The sequence below is a fragment of the Giraffa tippelskirchi genome, chromosome 1, assembly GCF_054371585.1.
Source record: "Giraffa tippelskirchi isolate mGirTip1 chromosome 1, T2T-mGirTip1v1.2.pri, whole genome shotgun sequence".
Lineage (NCBI taxonomy): Eukaryota > Metazoa > Chordata > Mammalia > Artiodactyla > Giraffidae > Giraffa > Giraffa tippelskirchi.
The window spans coordinates 19,451,786-19,470,832 of record NC_137275.1 but is presented as its reverse complement, the minus strand read 5'-3'; the positions used below and the strand labels follow the sequence as shown (position 1 = coordinate 19,470,832).

At 41.8% G+C, this 19,047-nt stretch overlaps 1 protein-coding gene across 1 annotated transcript in view; it reads right to left on the bottom strand.

Annotated features, from left to right (window-relative positions):
* LOC145515391 (uncharacterized) overlaps positions 1-19,047 on the bottom strand; it is a 674,380-nt gene that overhangs the window by 498,531 nt on the left and 156,802 nt on the right. The gene's annotated exons all lie outside the window — the stretch shown is intronic.

Here is a 19,047-nt window from a genome sequence, read left to right as displayed (position 1 = left end):
AATTTTACAATTGAGCACCATCATTCATTTGGGTCTTGCAGTTCTATTTGTTTACAGATTTCCCCTGAAAGGTCAAAAATAAAGGTCTGATCATTTGAAGCATTTAAAGAGTCACTTTGTCAGACACAAATATACTGAATTGACGGCAAAAAGTATTAAGAGTAGCAGCTAGGGAGAGACACTAGATGTCAATGAGCCTTCCTTCTCTGAATTCAACATCTAGCCTCTGCTCCAAGGCTCCAGGCAGGGAGCCTTCTGTATCTGCTAATTGCAATGCTGGGTTGGAGTCCAGCAACTCAGTTCTGAAATGAATATAACCTCATGGTGGCTTTGTTGCCAAATTAACCCTTTCTCACCAGCAGCAAGTCATGAAATTTTAAGACTGACTACAGTGGACCCCAGGCTTTGTCTGTTCATTCTATCTCAACTTGCTTGCACACTTTCCCTTTAGAGTTGTAGAATTCCAGAGAGGAAGAGGGAACAATCTATCGTAAAAGTGAAATTGGAGACTTGGATTATTGAGCACACTTAGCTCTGGGACCCGGATTCACAGCTTCTACTTCCTTTTCTACCAGGAGGGGTGTAATGAAGCACCAAGGAGAGCACGTATAGCTGTGGAAGCTGTATGTTTTCGAGACCCACCTGCATTTAAGATGGCAGTGGGGGACTTCCCCGGTAGGGGACACAGGTTCAATCCCTAGACAGGGAACTAACATCTCACCTGCCACAGGGCGGCTAAGCTTGCACACTGCAACTAAAGAAGCTCAGAAAGACAACCCAGCACAGCCAAAAAAAAAAAAAAAAATTTAAGATGGCAGTGGGACCATTTTTACTTGACCCTCGCTACCTAGGTCAGACTTCCTATTGCTTATTGTACTCACACTTAGATCCTCTTATCCAGAACATTTAAAAATTATCATTCCCATCATCAAAATGGGACTCTTTGTCTGCAAAGAGTCAAACATGAATTAGCAACTGAAAACAACACTAATCATCAAAATGTTATCTTTAGAATATGATTCAGATGTCCTTTTCAGAGCTACAGCATCTTTCCTGCAGTATGTCCTATATCTCAGAGAAGCACAAGGTTGTAAGGTAACTCAAAAGATGATAAACTTCTTGCAGCAAATGAAATTAAATTTAAGCTATCTTGATCAAAAAACTTAAATGGTCCGGGTGTCCAGTCCAATGCCATCGTCTCTGTCCAAGTACTATTTGACATCATTGATCTACCCAGTGCCTCTTTTTTTTAATTAATACGTTTTTTTCAATATCAAAGATTATAATTGTACAACATTGAAAAGTACAGAAAAAAATACAATTATTGAGGACAATTGCTCTACAATATTGTGTCAGCCTCTGCCACACATCCACAGGAATCAGCCACGGGTATACATATGTCCTGTCCCTCCTAAATCCCTCTCTCCCTTCCACCCCTCTAGGTTGTCACAGAGCACTGGATTGAGCTCCCTGTTTTACAGAGCCAATTCTCACAGGTTATCTGTTTTACATATGGTAATGTATATGTTGCCCTGCTATTCTCTTAATTCATCCCACTCTCTCTTTTCCCCACTGTGTCCACAAATCTGTTCACTTTGTCTGCGTCTCCATTCAGTCAGTCAGTCAGTTCAGTCGCTCAGTCGTGTCTGACTCTTTGCGACTCCATGAATCGCAGCACGCCAGGCCTCCCTGTCCATCACCAACTCCCGGAGTCCACCCAAACCCAAGTCCATCGAGTCAATGATGCCATCCAACTATCTCATCCTCTGTTGTCCCCTTTTCCTCCTGCCCTCAATCTTTCCCAGCATCAGGGTCTTTTCAAATGAGTGAATTCTTCGCATCAGGTGGCCGAAGTATTGGAGTTTCAGCTTCAACATCAGTCCTTCCAATGAACACCCAGGACTGATCTCCTTTAGGATGGACTGGTTGGATCTGCTTGCAGTCCAAGGGACTCTCAAGAGTCTTCTCTAACACCACAGTTCAAAAGCATCAATTCTTCGGTGCTCAGCTTTCTTTATAAGGCAACTCTCACATCCATACATGACCACTGGAAAAACCATAGTCTTGACTAGACAGACCTTTGTTGGCAAAGTAATGTCTCTGCTTTTTAATATGCTGTCTAAGTTGGTCATAACTTTCCTTCCAAGGAGTAAGCATCTTTTAATTTCATGGCTGCAATCACCATCTGCAGTGATTTTGGAGCTCAGAAAAATAAGTCTGACTCTGTTTCCACTGTTTCCCCATCTATCTGCCATGAAGTGATGGGACCGGATGCCATGATCTTAGTTTTCTGAATGTTGAGCTTTAAGCCAACTTGTTCACTCTCCTCTTTCACCTTCATCAAGAGGCTCTTTAGTTCTTCTTCACTTTCTGCCATAAGGGTGGTGTCATCTGCATGTCTGAGGTTATTGATATTGCTCCCAGGAATCTTGATTCCAGCTTGTGCTTCCTCCGGCCCAGCGTTTCTCATGATGTACTCTGCATAGAAGTTAAATAAGCAGGGTGACAATATACAGCCTTGACATACTCCTTTTCCTATCTGGAACCAGTCTGTTGTTCCATGTCCAGTTCTAACTGTTGCTTCCTGATCTGCATACAGGTTTCTCAAGAGACAGGTCAGGTGGTCTGGTATTCCCATCTCTTTCAGAATTTTCCATAATTTATTGTGATCCACACAGTCAAAGGCTTTGGCATAGTCAATAAAGCAAAAATAGATGTTTTTCTGGAACTCTCTTGCTTTTTCGATGACCCAGCGGATGTTGGCAATTTGATCTCTGGTTCCTTTGCCTTTTCTAAAACCAGCTTGAACATCTGGAAGTTCACGGTTCATGTATTGCTGAAGCCTGGCTTGGAGAATTTTGAGCATTACTTTACTAGCACATGAGATGAGTGCAATTGTGTGGTAATTTGAGCATTCTTCCGCATTGCCTTTCTTTGGGATTGGGATGAAAACTGACCTTTTCCAGTCCTGTGGCTACTGCTGACTTTTCCATATTCGCTGGCATATTGAGTGCAGCACTTTCACAGCATCATCTTTCAGGATTTGAAATAGCTCAACTGGAATTCCATCACCTCCACTAGCTTTGTTTGTAGTGATGCTTCCTAAGGCCCGCTTGACTTCACATTCCAGGATGTCTGGCTCTAGGTGAGTGATCACACCATCATGATTATCTGGGTCGTTAAGATCTTTTTTGTACAGTTCTTCTGTGTATTCTTGCCACCTCTTCCTAATATCTTCTGCTTCTGTTAGGTCCATACCATTTCTGCCCTTTATCGAGCCCTTCTTTGCATGAAATGTTCCCTTGGTATCTCTAATTTTCTTGAAGAGATCTCTAGTCTTTCCTAATCTATTGTTTTCCTCTATTTCTTTGCATTGATCGCTGAGGAAGGCTTTCTTATCTCTCCTTGCTATTCTTTGGAACTCTGCATTCAAATGGGTATATCTTTCCTTTTCTCCTTTGCTTTTCACTTCCCATCTTTTCACAGCTGTTTGTAAGGCCTCCTCAGCCAGTCATTTTGCTTTTTTGCATTTCTTTTTCTTGGGGATGGTCTTGATTCCTGTCTTCTGTACAATGTCACCAACCTCCATCCATAGTTCATCAGGCACTCTATCAGATCTAGTTCCTTAAATCTATTTCTTATTTCCACTGTGTAGTCATAAGTGATTTGATTTTTGCTGCCCTGTAAATAGGTCCATCAGTACTTGCTCTTTCCTGCTTCTCCTTACATTCTGCTGCCATTTCTTATTCTCTTTTTCTGACTTCTCTCATTCTGCTCCCAAATTAAATGTCAGTGTTCCCCAGATGTGATCATCACCCTCTTCTCTCCTTGTTTTACACATCTTCCTGAGCAAACTCACCTATATGGCTCACCTACATCTCCAAGCTATAGCTGTCTTTTCCAAATGAATGATGCATGGATGAGTCCCATGGATGGATGCCTCTCCATTCTATCAGCCTCTTTGCTACTAGAGCTACTTTTTAAACACATATCTGATAATGTCACTTATCTGTTTAAAAATTTCCAGTAGGACCTCCCTGGTGGTCTGGTGGCTAAGACTCCGAGTTCCCAATTCAGGGACCTGGGGTTCAATCCCTGGTCAGGGAACTAGACCCCACATGGCACAACTAAAAGTTTGCATGCTCCAACAAAGATCAAGGATCCTGCATGCTGCAACTAGATCCAGCACAGCCAAATAAGTAAATAAGTATTTTTTAAAATTCTAGTGATAGGAAAAAAAGAGCAAATGACAAAAAGATCATGTCAGGGAATGAGAACTTCATTTTCAGTCATGAAAAAGAAAAAAGACTTCAAAATGAATCATTTCTACTCATATGTAAATTTATCAGCTCCATTATGGCAACACATTAGGGTTATTATGCGGACCCTGATGGTCATTACTAAAAATCCTATCATAGGATCATTAGCCAAGTGTGGTATGTCCAGATCATTAGAGCATGTGTATACTTCTACACCATCCCTATTGTTTTGTCATTGTTTATCCAGTTAAATACCATCTCCATCCCCTTAACTAAAAGCACAGATAAATAAAGAGAGAAATATGTCCAGTAAGAAACAGTTCCACAAGCTCTTATGAATATGCTCTAGTGGGAAATACTGTCTCATGCATTACTATTAAAAACACGTGCACGCACGCACACACACCCACACACACACACAGACACATCTCAAAGCAATAAAGGGCCTGCAGAGAAGGAAGGTAAAATATGCTTGCTGAGCCATCATTACTGAACAGGGAGGAAGCCTGAAATCAACAAAGGACCAGTCATGGGAAATTTATAAGTTAATATCGGTCACACCTGCAAATTACTACAGTGAGACCCCTGACCAAATCCAGAATACCATTTAAATGGATTTGGTGAGATATTTATACATCCCTTGGAGTCACTGAAATGTTCTGAATCTAAATTTGTCAGTTATCCCAATTAAGTGCAGTGGAAGTAATATCCATCACAGAGTAGATGAAGCGAATTTAACTGCACCACTTGAGAACAGGGTTTTTCTTGGGAATCTGTAATGCATTTATTCACAGAGCTGTGATTCAGGATATAAATGTATTGTTTGTATTTAATGGCCAATCAGGATTTTTCTCGTTGCTTAAAAATAACAAGACTGTCAAATGTCTTAGAAAACCCCAAACACAAAACATTCTACTGGTGCCTTCAGGGAGTTTAGCAAAGCATGTATTCCAAGCCGTTAGCCAAAATAACCCCATTTGAGTGACAATTTACACACATGTCACATCTTTTCATCTCCCTTGTTTTCATGGAAAAGGTCAAAGCCATCAAGCCGACATGCTTAGCCAGAGTCAGGGAGAATCGTCATTTTACAACCATGAAGTGGAACTCACACAGCAAATGAGACTAATCATTCAGCAAGTACAAGGAAAAGAGATTATGAGATCATAATTTTCTCACCAATTGAGAATCACTGTGCATAAAAATAGAAATTAATAGGAAAAAAATTCAGAATCCTTACCAAGAAAATAAGAGCACTAAATAAAATGATCTCTCGCCTGGGAAATGACTTTTCATTTCAAGCAAAGCAGAAAGCTCTCAGATATACAAAAGATAACAGAGCCAGAAAGCAAACCCTTCTGAAAACAATTTAACTCGGTTGCTTTCTTCTCAAGATATGATTTATGACACAGAATGCCCTGAACGGTCTTACAGATGCCACTCACCTGGCGTCAGCAGCACTCTTTTTGCTGGTAAATGGGAAGTAATTCTGTTTGTGTTTATTTGGCTACAAACAGAGATGCTCTACTCCTAAATATGTTAGCAGAAGCGCTGTAAAGACTGATGAGGGTAACTAATGGGAGTGCGCTGATGTGAACCTGCCTGTTAAAACCTTACAAAAATTCTGCTTATCTCTTTCCAGATGCGATTCTCCCAACAAAAAGGATTCTTTAATGATGTAGGATGAACAGATTCTCAGCTCTTAAGCATTCAGGAGAGCCTAGACAGAATTAATCCTTCCACAGAAGAAATACATAATAGCTGTTAGGAAAATTCTATTTAATTCCCAACTGCCGGGAGCCAGCTCACGAGATCCCACCCATGACAGAGTCATGAGGTAGAGGGCTGATTGAGCACGGCTTCTCAGCCCTCAGGGATTCTCGGAAGGCTGCCTCAGCACTCACCTTAAAGATGATATCTGTCTTTCTGATGTTTGCTACAATAAACCTCTTCTTATTTTCTGTGACTTAGAAAAAAGGCTTTTCCTGATTCTCTTCTAAAATAGATCAATCTGAAATCTCAATCGACAAGGCCCCTGAACAGTAGCACCCTAAATAAAATTATCTGGGATATAAAATATGCTAATTTAAATTCCTCTTGCTAGCATATTGGTTTGTTTAATAAATGTACCTGTGCCTTTGGAGCTAATGTGCTTGACTGCCCCTTAACAACAGAACAGCATTGAGAGCCTCCACACAAAAAGCCCCAATGGGCACAGAGCCCTTTGTAGGAAAGAAAGGCTTGTTAGAAAATATAAGAAATGTTGCTTTATAAAACTGTAACTTAGTCTATACTTACTCATTATGCCTTTTCTACTCTTAACGTATTTAGCCTATATAATGAAAACATAACAATTAGAGATTTGTATAAATAAAAGTTTAGCTTTAATACAAATATTAAGACAATCGTTAATTCAGCTGGTGATTTTGCTAAGAACTGACCTTTGTGCTATATTGTTTCAGCTTGCTGTACTATGACTTTATGGAACCACATTCTTTTCTGTTAAGCTCAAGGCATAGAGTAAATTACCGAAAACAGGTTTTACCTTGAAACTTTCTATTAATGAATTCTTTCCTGCTGTGCCTGATACAAAAGTGTCCTGGCTGATCAACCTTTATCAATAAAAGAGTCACAAGATGTTAGCAGGCCTCTGGGCCAGAAGATGATGTAAACAATTTTAAGCCTTTTATAACTCAGAAACACAAACAGTGTTCTGGTTCCGATATGGATCAAAAACTGCTGATCCATTGAGCTGATCTGGCATGACTCTATACTTTACATTTGTTTCTATGTACCACTAAAAATATAAAAGCTGTCTTAAAAACAATAAAGTCAAGAGACACTTGGAAACACCGAGACTCACTGTGTCTTCTCATTCGTATCGCCGACGCCGTCCATCCTGAGGGAACCCCTGGACCTGCTGGAGCTGGACTCCGGCACCCAACCTGTGTTCTAAGGAGGATGCATTCTATTAAAAAAGAGAATGGGTGGCCCTTTTGCTCAGTCAAGCAGCTTGGTTGGTGTTGGATATGCAAAGATGGGCCTGGGGATGAGTCTGGAAGTTGGTGGGGCGGGGCAATGAGAGGATTGATGGTTTCCAAGTAAAAGAGTGAGAAGAGTTTGGAATTCTGAAAGCAAGTCAGGAAAGGTAGCTGAGACAAAGGAGACAGAGAAGCCAGCGAGATGTGGAGAGGCCAGGATACAATGTGAAGTGTCTGGAGAGATGCCAGGACACAGTATGAAGTGTCTGGGCCAGTGAGACATACCCTGTGACAGTGTGGTCAAAAATACGTTTAAAAACAAGAGTGTTTCATACAGGAGTGTAAGTTGTAATCTGTGATGAGTGATGTGGCAGCATGACTCCTGCCCTTTCATTCCACCATCTTCTGCAAAGATTCTGTTTAATGAAAAAACTCTTTGTAGCTGGAGGAATCAAAAAGAAGGAGCCTTCTATACCAGACAGAGATAAAGAATCATCATAAGATGCACAGTGGACTTCCCTGGTGGCACAGTGGATAAGAATCCACCTTCCAATGCAAGGGACAGGGGTTCGATCCCTGGTCTGGAAAAATTTCACCTGCTGCGGAGCTACTAAGCCAATGTGCCACATTTGCTGAAGCCCGTGTGCCTAAAGCTTGTGCTCTGCAACAAGAGAAGCCACCTCAATGAGAAGCCCAAGCACCAAAGTGAAGAATAGATCCCGCTCGCCACAACTAGAGAAAGCCAGCACAATGCAACGAAGACTTAGTGCAGTCAAATAATTAAACAAAAGATGCAAGCAGAAAAAAAAAAAACTGATCCCCCTAAAGTAGTCCTGGGATGGTAAGTCCTCTAGGATTTGCAGAAATCTTAGAAAGAACACTGGACATTCCGATGGATGCAGGAAAGGATTTGAGCCATCTTATCTACAGCTCAAGTGTCAGGGTAATCAGTTGACATCTGGGTACAAATATTTAAACTACTATTGCAGCTTCACCTTCCAGCTGAATATCCATTGTAAGCTTTAATTCCTCAGCTCCATACCTTAGAATTTAATTAACCTGAATACCCAGAGCAATAATCTGCTCACCAGTTGTTAGCTTTATACTTTTAAAATGTGATTGCCATCCAGACCATGGATTTCACACACAGGCAAGCCCCAACATACCCACACACTAGATTCCAAGGGTGCACTCTGAAGTCAACTGGTTGGAAGAAGGAGTTCATTTCTCCCACGGAAGTAATGTTATAAATCAAATGTTCTCAAACCCTAATGCACAAATGAATAGCATAAGAGCCTTGTTAAAAATAGATCCCTGAGTTCTGCCACCAGAGATTCCCATTCTGGAATAGACTCCAATGAGCAACACTTCAATTACAAAGCAACCACACTTTAGAAAATATTAGTAGGAGCGATAAGATTTTTTTCTTACCCCCACAAAAGCTAATTTAATCCATAATATAATTGAAATAGGAGTAATGGTCACTTTCAGCGTTGAACACCCTCTCCCCCTCATCTCAGATCCTTTAGGCTAAAACTTCAACAGCTCTGAGGATGGAGAAAGCTGGCGTGAGGCCCAGTGGACCCAGGAGGCAGTCCCCCTCGTGAGGGCTGAGTAAGTCGAGCGAGACAACAGCAACCGTCATATGGACGAGTTGCCCATAATTCACATTTGTTTTCCTCTGAACTTGCCATCCCATTCAGAATGCTAATTAAGATTCTAGTGGCTTTAAAAGAATTAAGATCGTTCCCTAACTTCCTTCACTTATAGCCAAGGAATAAAATTAAGAAAACCTAGCTCCATTCATTTCTGTATGATGATGATTTTTCCAGAGGAGTACAGCACTTTGGGGAAATGTTTTTCACATGGAAATTAATTGAAAGTAATATTCAATTCAGAAAACAATAGAATGGGAAAGACTAGAGATCTCTTCAAGAAAATTAGAGATACCAAGGAAATATTTCATGCAAAGATGGGTTCAATAAAGGACAGAAATGGTAGGGACCTAACAGAAGCAGAAGATATTAAGAGGTGGCAAGAATACACAGAAGAACTGTACAAAAAAGATCTTCACGACCCAGATAATCATGATGGTGTGATCACTCACCTAGAGCCAGACATCCTGGAATGTGAAGTCAAGCGGGCCTTAGGAAGCATCACTACAAACAAAGCTAGTGGAGGTGATGGAATTCCAGTTGAGCTATTTCAAATCCTGAAAGATGATGCTGTGAAAGTGCTGCACTCAATATGCCAGCGAATATGGAAAAGTCAGCAGTAGCCACAGGACTGGAAAAGGTCAGTTTTCATCCCAATCCCAAAGAAAGGCAATGCGGAAGAATGCTCAAACTACCACACAATTGCACTCATCTCACATGCTAGTAAAGTAATGCTCAAAATTCTCCAAGCCAGGCTTCAGCAATACGTGAACCGTGAACTTCCAGATGTTCAAGCTGGTTTTAGAAAAGGCAGAGGAACCAGAGATCAAATTGCCAACATCCGCTGGGTCATCGAAAAAGCAAGCGAGTTCCAGAAAAACATCTATTTCTGCTTTATTGACTACGCCAAAGCCTTTGACTGTGTGGGTCAAAATAAACTGTGGAAACTTCTGAAAGAGATGAGCATACCAGACCACCTGACCTGTCTCTTGAGAAACCTGTATGCAGATTAGGAAGCAACAGTTAGAACTGGACATGGAACAACAGACTGGTTCCAGATAGGAAAAGGAGTATGTCAAGGCTGTATATTGTCACCCTGCTTATTTAACTTATATGCAGAGTACATCATGAGAAATGCTAGGCTGCATGAAGCACAAGCTAGAATCAAGATTGCCGGGAGAAATATCAATAACCTCAGATATGCAGATGACACCACCCTTATGGCAGAAAGTGAAGAAGAACCAAAGAGCCTCTTGATGAAAGTGAAAGAGGAGAGTGAACAAGTTGGCTTAAAGCTCAACATTCAGAAAACTAAGATCATGGCATCCGGTCCCATCACTTCATGGGAAATAGATGGGGAAACAGTGGAAACAGTGGCTAACTTTATTTTTCTGGGCTCCAATCACTGCAGATGGTGATTGCAGCCATGAAATTAAAATACGCTTACTCCTTGGAAGGAAAATTATGACCAACCTAGACAGCATATTTAAAAGCAGAGACATTACTTTGCCAACAAAGGTCCGTCTAGTCAAGGCTATGGTTTTTCCAGTGGTCATGTATGGATGTGAGAGTTGGACTATAAGGAAAGCTGAGCACCGAAGAATTGATGCTTTTGAACTGTGGTGTTGGAGAAGATTCTTGAGAGTCCTTTGGACTGCAAAGAGATCCAACCAGTCCATCCTAAAGGAGATCAGTCCTGGGTGTTCATTGGAAGGACTGATGTTGAAGCTGAAACTCCAATACTTTGGCCACCTGATGCGAAAAGCTGACTCATTTGAAAAGATCCTGATGCTGGGAAAGATTGAGGGCAGGAGGAGAAGGGGACGACAGAGGATGAGATGGTTGGATGGCATCATCGACTCGATGGACATGGGTTTGGGTGGACTCCGGGAGTTGGTGATGGACAGGGAGGCCTGGCATGCTGCAGTTCATGGGGTCGCAAAGAGTCAGCCACGACTGAGTGACTGAACTGAACTGAACTGAATATTCAATTCAGAGTTCAAGATTCAAAACGAAGATTAAATTGAATGCTGTTTTCCTCTTGAGTAGGAAAATAAAACCAATGGCTTAAGATCCAGTGGCTCCTTCTAGCGGAGTGTCCAAAGCGATAACGAAAAAAAATTACAAAGGACACGAATTGTTCTAAGTGGCTGAAACACTTCACACATCCTGTGATGGCCTGCCAAAATCTTCGGCCAGCTAAGCTCACTTAAAGACACCAGACATGAATAGGCAATTTTTAAGTTAAAAAAAAAAAGTCCTTCAAGCTTATAGCAGAGTTACTTCTAGATCTTGAATGGCACAACATGACAATTTTATTGGCTGACCTTTCAAAAGGGAGAAGACCTAATTAGACACTCTGATGCACAGGTTCTGAATTATGATGACCAAGTAGGGGTCTCTAATCCCCTACTGTTGCAGCTAAACATTTGGGAGTAATATTGCTAATTAAAATGTAGCATTCCAACCTGAAAGCGGAGCTCAGGCTTCTCATCCACATTGGCAGAGCCTGCTGTTTCTGCTTCCTCTCCCCAACACACACTATCAAATATTTTCCACCACAGAGATTCTCCTTATTACAGTTTCCCAAGTATTCCTCTAATAGATGCAGCGTGATTACTGGGGTGCCTGGAGACCGAATCTCTTCAGGTGGGTAATCATTTGGATGAGACAAGTCAAGAAACGGCTCTAATCCCCACCTCACTTCCTGCACAAAACAAATTCCATGTGGATTAAAGATTTAAAACTAAAGTCTAAATCTGTAAAATACTAGGAGAACAAATAAGCCTGTCTGCCACAGAGTCTGTAACAATAAAAACTTGGCAAAATTTTTTTTTAAACCTGACTATCCATCAGTAAGGGAATATGCAAAGTTAAATTATGATTTACTCATGCCCACTCCAGTGTTCTCGCCTGGAGAATCCCAGGGATGGCGGAGCCTGGTGGGCTGCCATCTATGGGGTCGCACAGAGTTGGACATGACTGAAGCGGCTTAGCAGCAGCAGCAGCATGCAGCAGAATAATCTGCACTTACTAAAATAGCTCTTGAAAAGGAGGTGAACGTGTAAAATACCTAGCTAGTGGGAAGCAGCTGTGTAGCACAGGGAACTCAGCTTGTTGCTCTGTGATGACCTAGATGGGTGGGATGAAGGGTTGGGGGGTGGAACACTCAAGAGGGAGGGGATACACGTATATTTATAGCAGATTCCTGTTGCTGTACAGCAGAAAACAACACAACATTGTAAAGAAATTACTCTACAATTAAAAATAGTTCTTTTAAAAACAGAGGAGGTGAAATTCTATACTCTGACATATTAATACAAAGAGGTCTGTGACACTGATAAGTGAAAAAGGAAATTGAAGTATATGTCAAACAAAAACAAAATATGTGTGTGAATGCATGCATAAAAGAAATCCTGGGGGTGGGGGGTAGATGCACAAGCCATTAACATTTGTTCTAGCTAAAGGTGAGAACATAAGACATTACCCCTTTGTATATTTTATGCTTTTCAGTATAATTTGAATTTTTGCCACAGCAAGAAAGCACAATGGAGTCACACCATTAAAAACATTAAGTTGGTAAATTCCATTCCATTCCACGTGGAAAGGAGAGAAAAAGACATTTAAACGGTGGAGTCACGGTCGAACGTGTAGAGCAAAGCAGGTAAGAAAAAGAGCACTAGAGCCAGACTGCTGGAGTTCAGATTCAAGCCCTGCCACTGTCTAACTGGGCAAGTCACTTGACTTCCCTCTGCTTCTGTTATGTTGTTGTTCAGTTGCTAAGTCATGTCCAACTCTTTGCAACCCCTGGACTGCAGCACACCAGGCTTCCCTGTCCTCCACTATCTCCCAGAGTTTGCCCAAGTTCATGTCCATGGAATCGGTGATGCCATCCAACCATCTCATGCTCTGCTGCCCCCTTCTCTTTTTGCCTTCAATCTTTCCCAGCATCAGGGTCTTTTCCAATGAGCCAGCTCTTCACATCAGGTAGTGAAAGTATTGGAGTTATGCTTTTTTTAAAAAAAAATGGGTATAATAATAACAAACATTTTCTGGGTTGTTGTAAGAATTAAACGAGTTAATAACAATTAAAGTGCTTAAAAGAGTGCTTGACATTATATGGGAAAGGAATCCGAGAAAAAGCAGATATATGTATCACTGATTCACACTGCTGTACACCTTAAACACAACATTGTAAATCCACTATGCTCCACTAAAAAAAATTTTTAAGAGTGCCTGGCAGCATGTCTCCAATAAATGTTGGTTTACCACAGTTATTCTGTGAAAGGAGTGAATACAACACATGTCTTCCCTTAGGTGGCTTCGGTTTTTATGCCTCTCATCATGTGAACATTTCACTGGATTCCACAGTACTGTGACAGCTAGACATCTGAATTTCTGATGCAATATGGCCCCTCTACCCAAGTCCACTACTTTGAGCAGTCAGTCAAACAAACAATGGTTTGTTTCAATAGCCAGTGGAGAAACCAGCTGTGTTAGGGTCATGAAAAACTGGCCTGTCAGTCTTCACTGTGGCATGGAAATATGGCCGTGGATACTTAAGTCTATGAGCAACTGAAGGGGGTTTCAAGAATGACTTTGTCCACTTTCCTTTTTTTTCCACATGCTGGCTTTAGAATTTAGCCACGGTATAGAATACAGTTACTCCTCAAAACTGAAGAAGCAATAAACTCCCCATGTCTGGTATATTACAAATACAATAATTATAAAGACTACCAGACCTTTCTCATTGTCTAAACCGACCACTTCTTAACATTTCTCTTGTACATTGTTATGCTACAAGGGTTTCTGTTATTTTGTACTTCGGCTTGGTTAAGGAAGGAAAGAAGGGTGCCTGGGGGAAGAAAAGCAACACAATCATAATCTCTGAGACAAGGTATCTGGATGTGGGTACGGGCAGCTCTGTGGTCTTGGAGCCAGCTTCCCTGGTGCAGAAGGTAGAGCCCCACCATCAGGCATGGCATCCGGACATCCAGGGCACAGGTACCGGCTGACATCAACAACACAGTTCCTAGCATCTGCTGTGCCTTTGATGGACATCAGCCATGTAGGAGCCACTCTCAGGATGAGTAGCCAAAGGAACACAGCCACAGTGGCCAGTGCAGCCGACTAAAGATGGACAAGGTGCCATCTGTAGCATCAGAGTAAATTCTGCAGATTAAATGAGAGACCTTGCACTTGGAGCATAATTTGTAATTCCCTGGAGATTCCTTAGAGGAACTGGAATGAAGCCTGACTTCCCATGGGAATTTTGGATATGTTTTAGATTCCAAAGGAGAATTCTGGATATGTTGTTTCTGAAGTTGAACCTCTAATACTTTGGCCACCTGATACGAAGAACCAACTCATTGGAAAAGACCCTGATGCTGGGAAAGATTGAAGGCAAAAGGAGAAGGGGACAGCAGAGGATGAGATGGTTGGATGGCATCACTGACTCAGTGGACATGAGTTTGAGCAAACTCCGGGAGATGGTGAAGGACAGGGAAACCTGGCGTGCTGAAGTCCATGGGGTCGCAAAGAGTCAGACACAACTTAATGACTGAACAGCAACAACAAACAACATATAGCAGAATGTTAAATTTGGAAATGAACTTGGATCTAGGACTTGAAAGAGTCCACAGTTTGCTCGATATGAAACTGGGAGGAGGGGGTCTTCTGACACTGTTTCAGTGCCTGTTTCAACCAGTGGGCAAAACATCCATTTTATGGGGGAATTATATGCTACAGAGTTGTTTGCAAATTTGGGATTCTTGAATATCTCCTGTGACGATCTTCAGAAATGTTGAGAGTCTTCTATAAGATTAGAGAAACTTGCTGCTCAGGCTTTTGATTATCCAACAAATATTTATGCCAAGAATTATTAAACTATGTTGAAGAGATCCTGGAAGAAGCCTCTAGGGGACACCAGGGAGAACCTGTGGAAGCAGGTGCCGCAACCAAGAAAAGCCAGGACATTCAAAAACACACAACCACACTCTCAAATCAGCTGATCCAGACTGTACGTGAATTTCACCCTCATCCACAATCATCTTTCAGACCCTCAAAAGATACATTTATTTTATAAACCTAGAAATGCCCTTATGAGAATGTAAGCAAACTTTAATTTTGAATTTTAAGTATGATTTTAATTTTATTGAATTATTGAAGCAATAGAGAGCACCACACAAATTCTGAATTGTTTCTTAAGCAGTGAGTGTGTGTTAAGTGTGTGTGTGTGTGTGCGCGCGCGCATTATCCCTCAGTCATGTCCAACTCTTTGTGACCCCATGGACTGTAGTCTGCCAGGCTCCTCTGTCCATGGGATTCTCCAGGCAAGACCACTGCAGGGGGTTGCCATTTTCTTCTCCAGGGGATCTTCCCAACCCAGGGATTGAACCCCGGTCTCCTGCATTGCAGGCAGATTCTTTACCACTGAGCCACCAGAGATTAAAAATGGTTAAGATGGTAGATTTTATATTATTGTATGTATATTTTGGAACTTCCCTGGTGGCTCAGCCTTAAAGAATCCACCTGAAATGCAAGAGACATGGGTTCAGATCTCTGGGTCGGGAAGATTCCCTGGAGAAGGGAATAGTAACCCACTCCAGTATTCTTGCCAGGAGGATCCCATGGACAGAGGAGCCTGGCAGGCTACGGTCCATGGAGTCCAAAAGGGTCGGCTATTACTTAGCAACTAAACAACAACACCGTGTGGGTTTTACTACGGTAAAAAAAAAAAATGTGAAAAATCACTATTGCATTACAGTAGTTCTTATTTGATTACTGAGTTGTTGGCACCCCTTTACATTTTGCATTGGCCTCACCGTCCTCTCGAGCCTGTGGAGCACTGTGGGAGGAGCTGGGGGTTGGGAAGAAGAGGGAGAGGGATCAGGAGCTGAGGTTTGGCTGTTCTTCTTCAGAGGAAGTGTGACTTTTCCACTCATCATTGGTTTGGGACCATTTCATTTAATGAGAAGAAGAACTGTATCAGTGAAGATATGTTTGGCTGCAAATCACAGAATACAGTGGCTTAAGCAAATAATGGTTTATTTTTGTCACACTCCAAAATATATATACAGTTACATAAAATCTACCATCTTAACCAATTTTAAGTGCATGGTTCAGTGGCATCAAATACATTCATAATATTGTACAACCATCACCAGCGCCCATCTCCAAAACTCTTCTCATCTTCCCAAACTGAAGCTCTATACCCATTAAACACTAACTCCCCAGTCCTCACCCCAGCCCCTGATGGCCACCATTCTACTTTGTATCTCTATGATTTTGACTGCTCTAAGTGTTTTATGCAAGTGAATCATACAGTATGTCTTTTTGTGACTTCACCTCAAGGTTCATTCATGTTGTAACATGTGTCAGAATTACCTTCCTTTTTAAGGTTTGATAATTTTAATGCAACAGTTTTAAAAATCAAACAGAGAGGATCCATATTACTGATTCCTTTTTCTTTTGTTTCAGGCTCCAACATGACTCAGCACTGATTGATCCTGTCTTTATTTACAATCTTGGTATTTTTATTCATCATGTATATTTTTGTGTCCACTTTGACTTTTTCCATATTAACATATTATTCAACTCAATTACTGAATTTTTTGGCACCTACCCCTTACACTTTGTGCCTGAGGTGAAAGCCTCGTTCACCGCACCCTAATCCCAGGCCTGGCGCTGCCCTGCAAACACACGAACATGAGCGTAATGTCAAGTGGTGCTCCTATTGAACATGGCTTTTTATTCTGAGGTTTTCATTGCCCTCCCAGGGCTGTTCTTCTTTGAGGGTAACTCCTAGAGATAGTAAACAACTCACCTCTCCAGCAAGTCTTTCCTATATGAACCAACCAACCCAAGCCCATCCCAACCACTTCACTCAGGTCCCTAGCTCCTGCCCTAACCACCTAGGGGCAGGTACTAGACCATAAGGCACAGCCCTTCTTCCCAAGGGTCCACAGGAACTACTCAAACTCGCCAATCCCAGGGGACTTCCCAGGTGGTCCAGTGGCTAAGGCTCCGAGCTTTCAACGCAGAGCATGTGGGCTTGATCCCTGGTCGGGAACTGTGATCCCACATGGCTCGGGACAACCAAGTCCACACAAGGCAATTAGAGAAAGCCCACACACAGCAATGAAGACCTATCAGAGCCAAAATTAAAACAACAACAGAAAAACTAGCCATCCTAAGCCTGCTTATCCTGCCTCACCTATTCTGTTGCATGGAAACCACTATAAAGACTTTTGCCTACCATATTTAAAATGGAAAACCGACAAAGACCTACTATATAGCACATGGAACTCTGTTCAGTGTTATGTGGCAGCCTGGATGGGACGGGAGTTTGGGGGAGAATGGATACATACATATGTATGGCTGAGTCCCTTCGCTGTTCACCTGAAACTATCACAACATTGTTAATCAGCTAAAACCCAACATAAAATTAAAAAAAAAAAAAAGACTCTTGCCCTCCAAGTCCTGACTGGCCCCAGTGATTCCCCCATGCGGCCTTGCAAGGCATGGCATGCCCCGCCCCTCCTCAGAAACTATGGATAACAAATTACCTTTTCAATGGCACTCACTTCCTGATCCTCATTATACCTGAATAATAATAAAGGCTACATTACGAAACAGTGCTCATGGAAGGTGGCTGGGAGTGATGAAGGGTGCTGTTTTATTTAGGTGGTTTGGGAAGGTGTCTCTGAAGAAACGTCTTTTGAGCAGAAACCTGAAGGCAGGGAAGAAGAGGAATGTCTGGAGAAAGGAAAATACTCTACTTCCTGACTAGATAATTTGCTCATTTCAGAACCACCTCTCCTTTCTCTCCTCTCATGATTTTCACAACACCATTTGCTTTCATTTTTCTCTTGCTTTTGTGACTATGCTGTCCAAAGTCTCTGGTGTCAGCCATGATTTAGGCACTGATTCCTCTCCCCAGGCAGTTCCCACCCTTCCTACAGACTACCACACAGACACTACAAATTGTACACTTATATCTAAAATGAAATGCGTTATCTTTTCCCCAACTCCCCAAACATGAGAAGCTTCAATACTTTTCTACCTGGATTATAAAAGTGTCACAACTGGTCCTTTGTCTCCAGTCCCTCCCACAGCCAGTTCATGCTCTACAGCATCACCAGAGGACTCAACACAGACTTCCTGCCTAATAAAATCTCAGTGGTTTCTCATGGCCTACATGGTCTACAACAGAAAGTGGAAAGTTCTGAGCCCCAACCTCTCACTTCAGCTTCATCTCCAGTGATACCTCCCACCATCTCAAGCCTCTGCCCCACCAGGTTAACAACTGGCCAAAAGTTCTTTGACTCCTCTCATCTCCCAGTCCAGTGCAGCCATGGACTCTGATAACCATTCCCCAAATATTCTAGAATATTCTGGTTACAAAATAAAGACATATTTGTTCTAGAAAATTCAGAAAATAAGGAAAAACCTAATGAATAAAATTGAAAGCACTGTCTATAATCCTACCATCCATTCTACTCATTTATAAGAATTAACTGAATATCTACTATGAGCAAAGAATAAGATAAAGCAGGATACTGAAGAAGCAGGGACTCTTAGAGATGTTTGAATGAAACAGGGAGAGAGGAGGAGAGGCTCTTCATATGCTGTTCCCTGTGTCTGAAATGTCCTTCATCCCTTTACCACTTGGCAAACTTCTCTTACCCTTAAAGACCAATCCAAGCCTCTCTTCCATGATGCATCTTCGATGATTTCCTCCAGGTTGAGCTAATTACCACTTGATTTTTGTCACTGTACCTTGTATATTCATCCATCTTAGCCCCTATCACATACTATCAAAGGGTTCTGACTATGTGTATACCTGCTCCTCTTCTAGTCTATGGGCCTTCAAGGCTCATAACCATGGTGATCAATTCAGACCTGACACAGAACAGGCCCTGAGAAAACAAATGCAACTAATTGTGCCTCCTAGGACTTCCTTCAAGTAAGAAAATCCCAAGTGGTTTCAGTAACTGCAACTCCATTTGACAAAAGGTTTGTATATCCTCCCGAACACTTCTCTTTATCTTAAAGCATCCCCCCAGGTCATGTTTTAACTGCAATAACATATATAACTCATTTTAATGGGACATGTTATACAATAGGCAAGTTCTACTAGATAACAAAGCA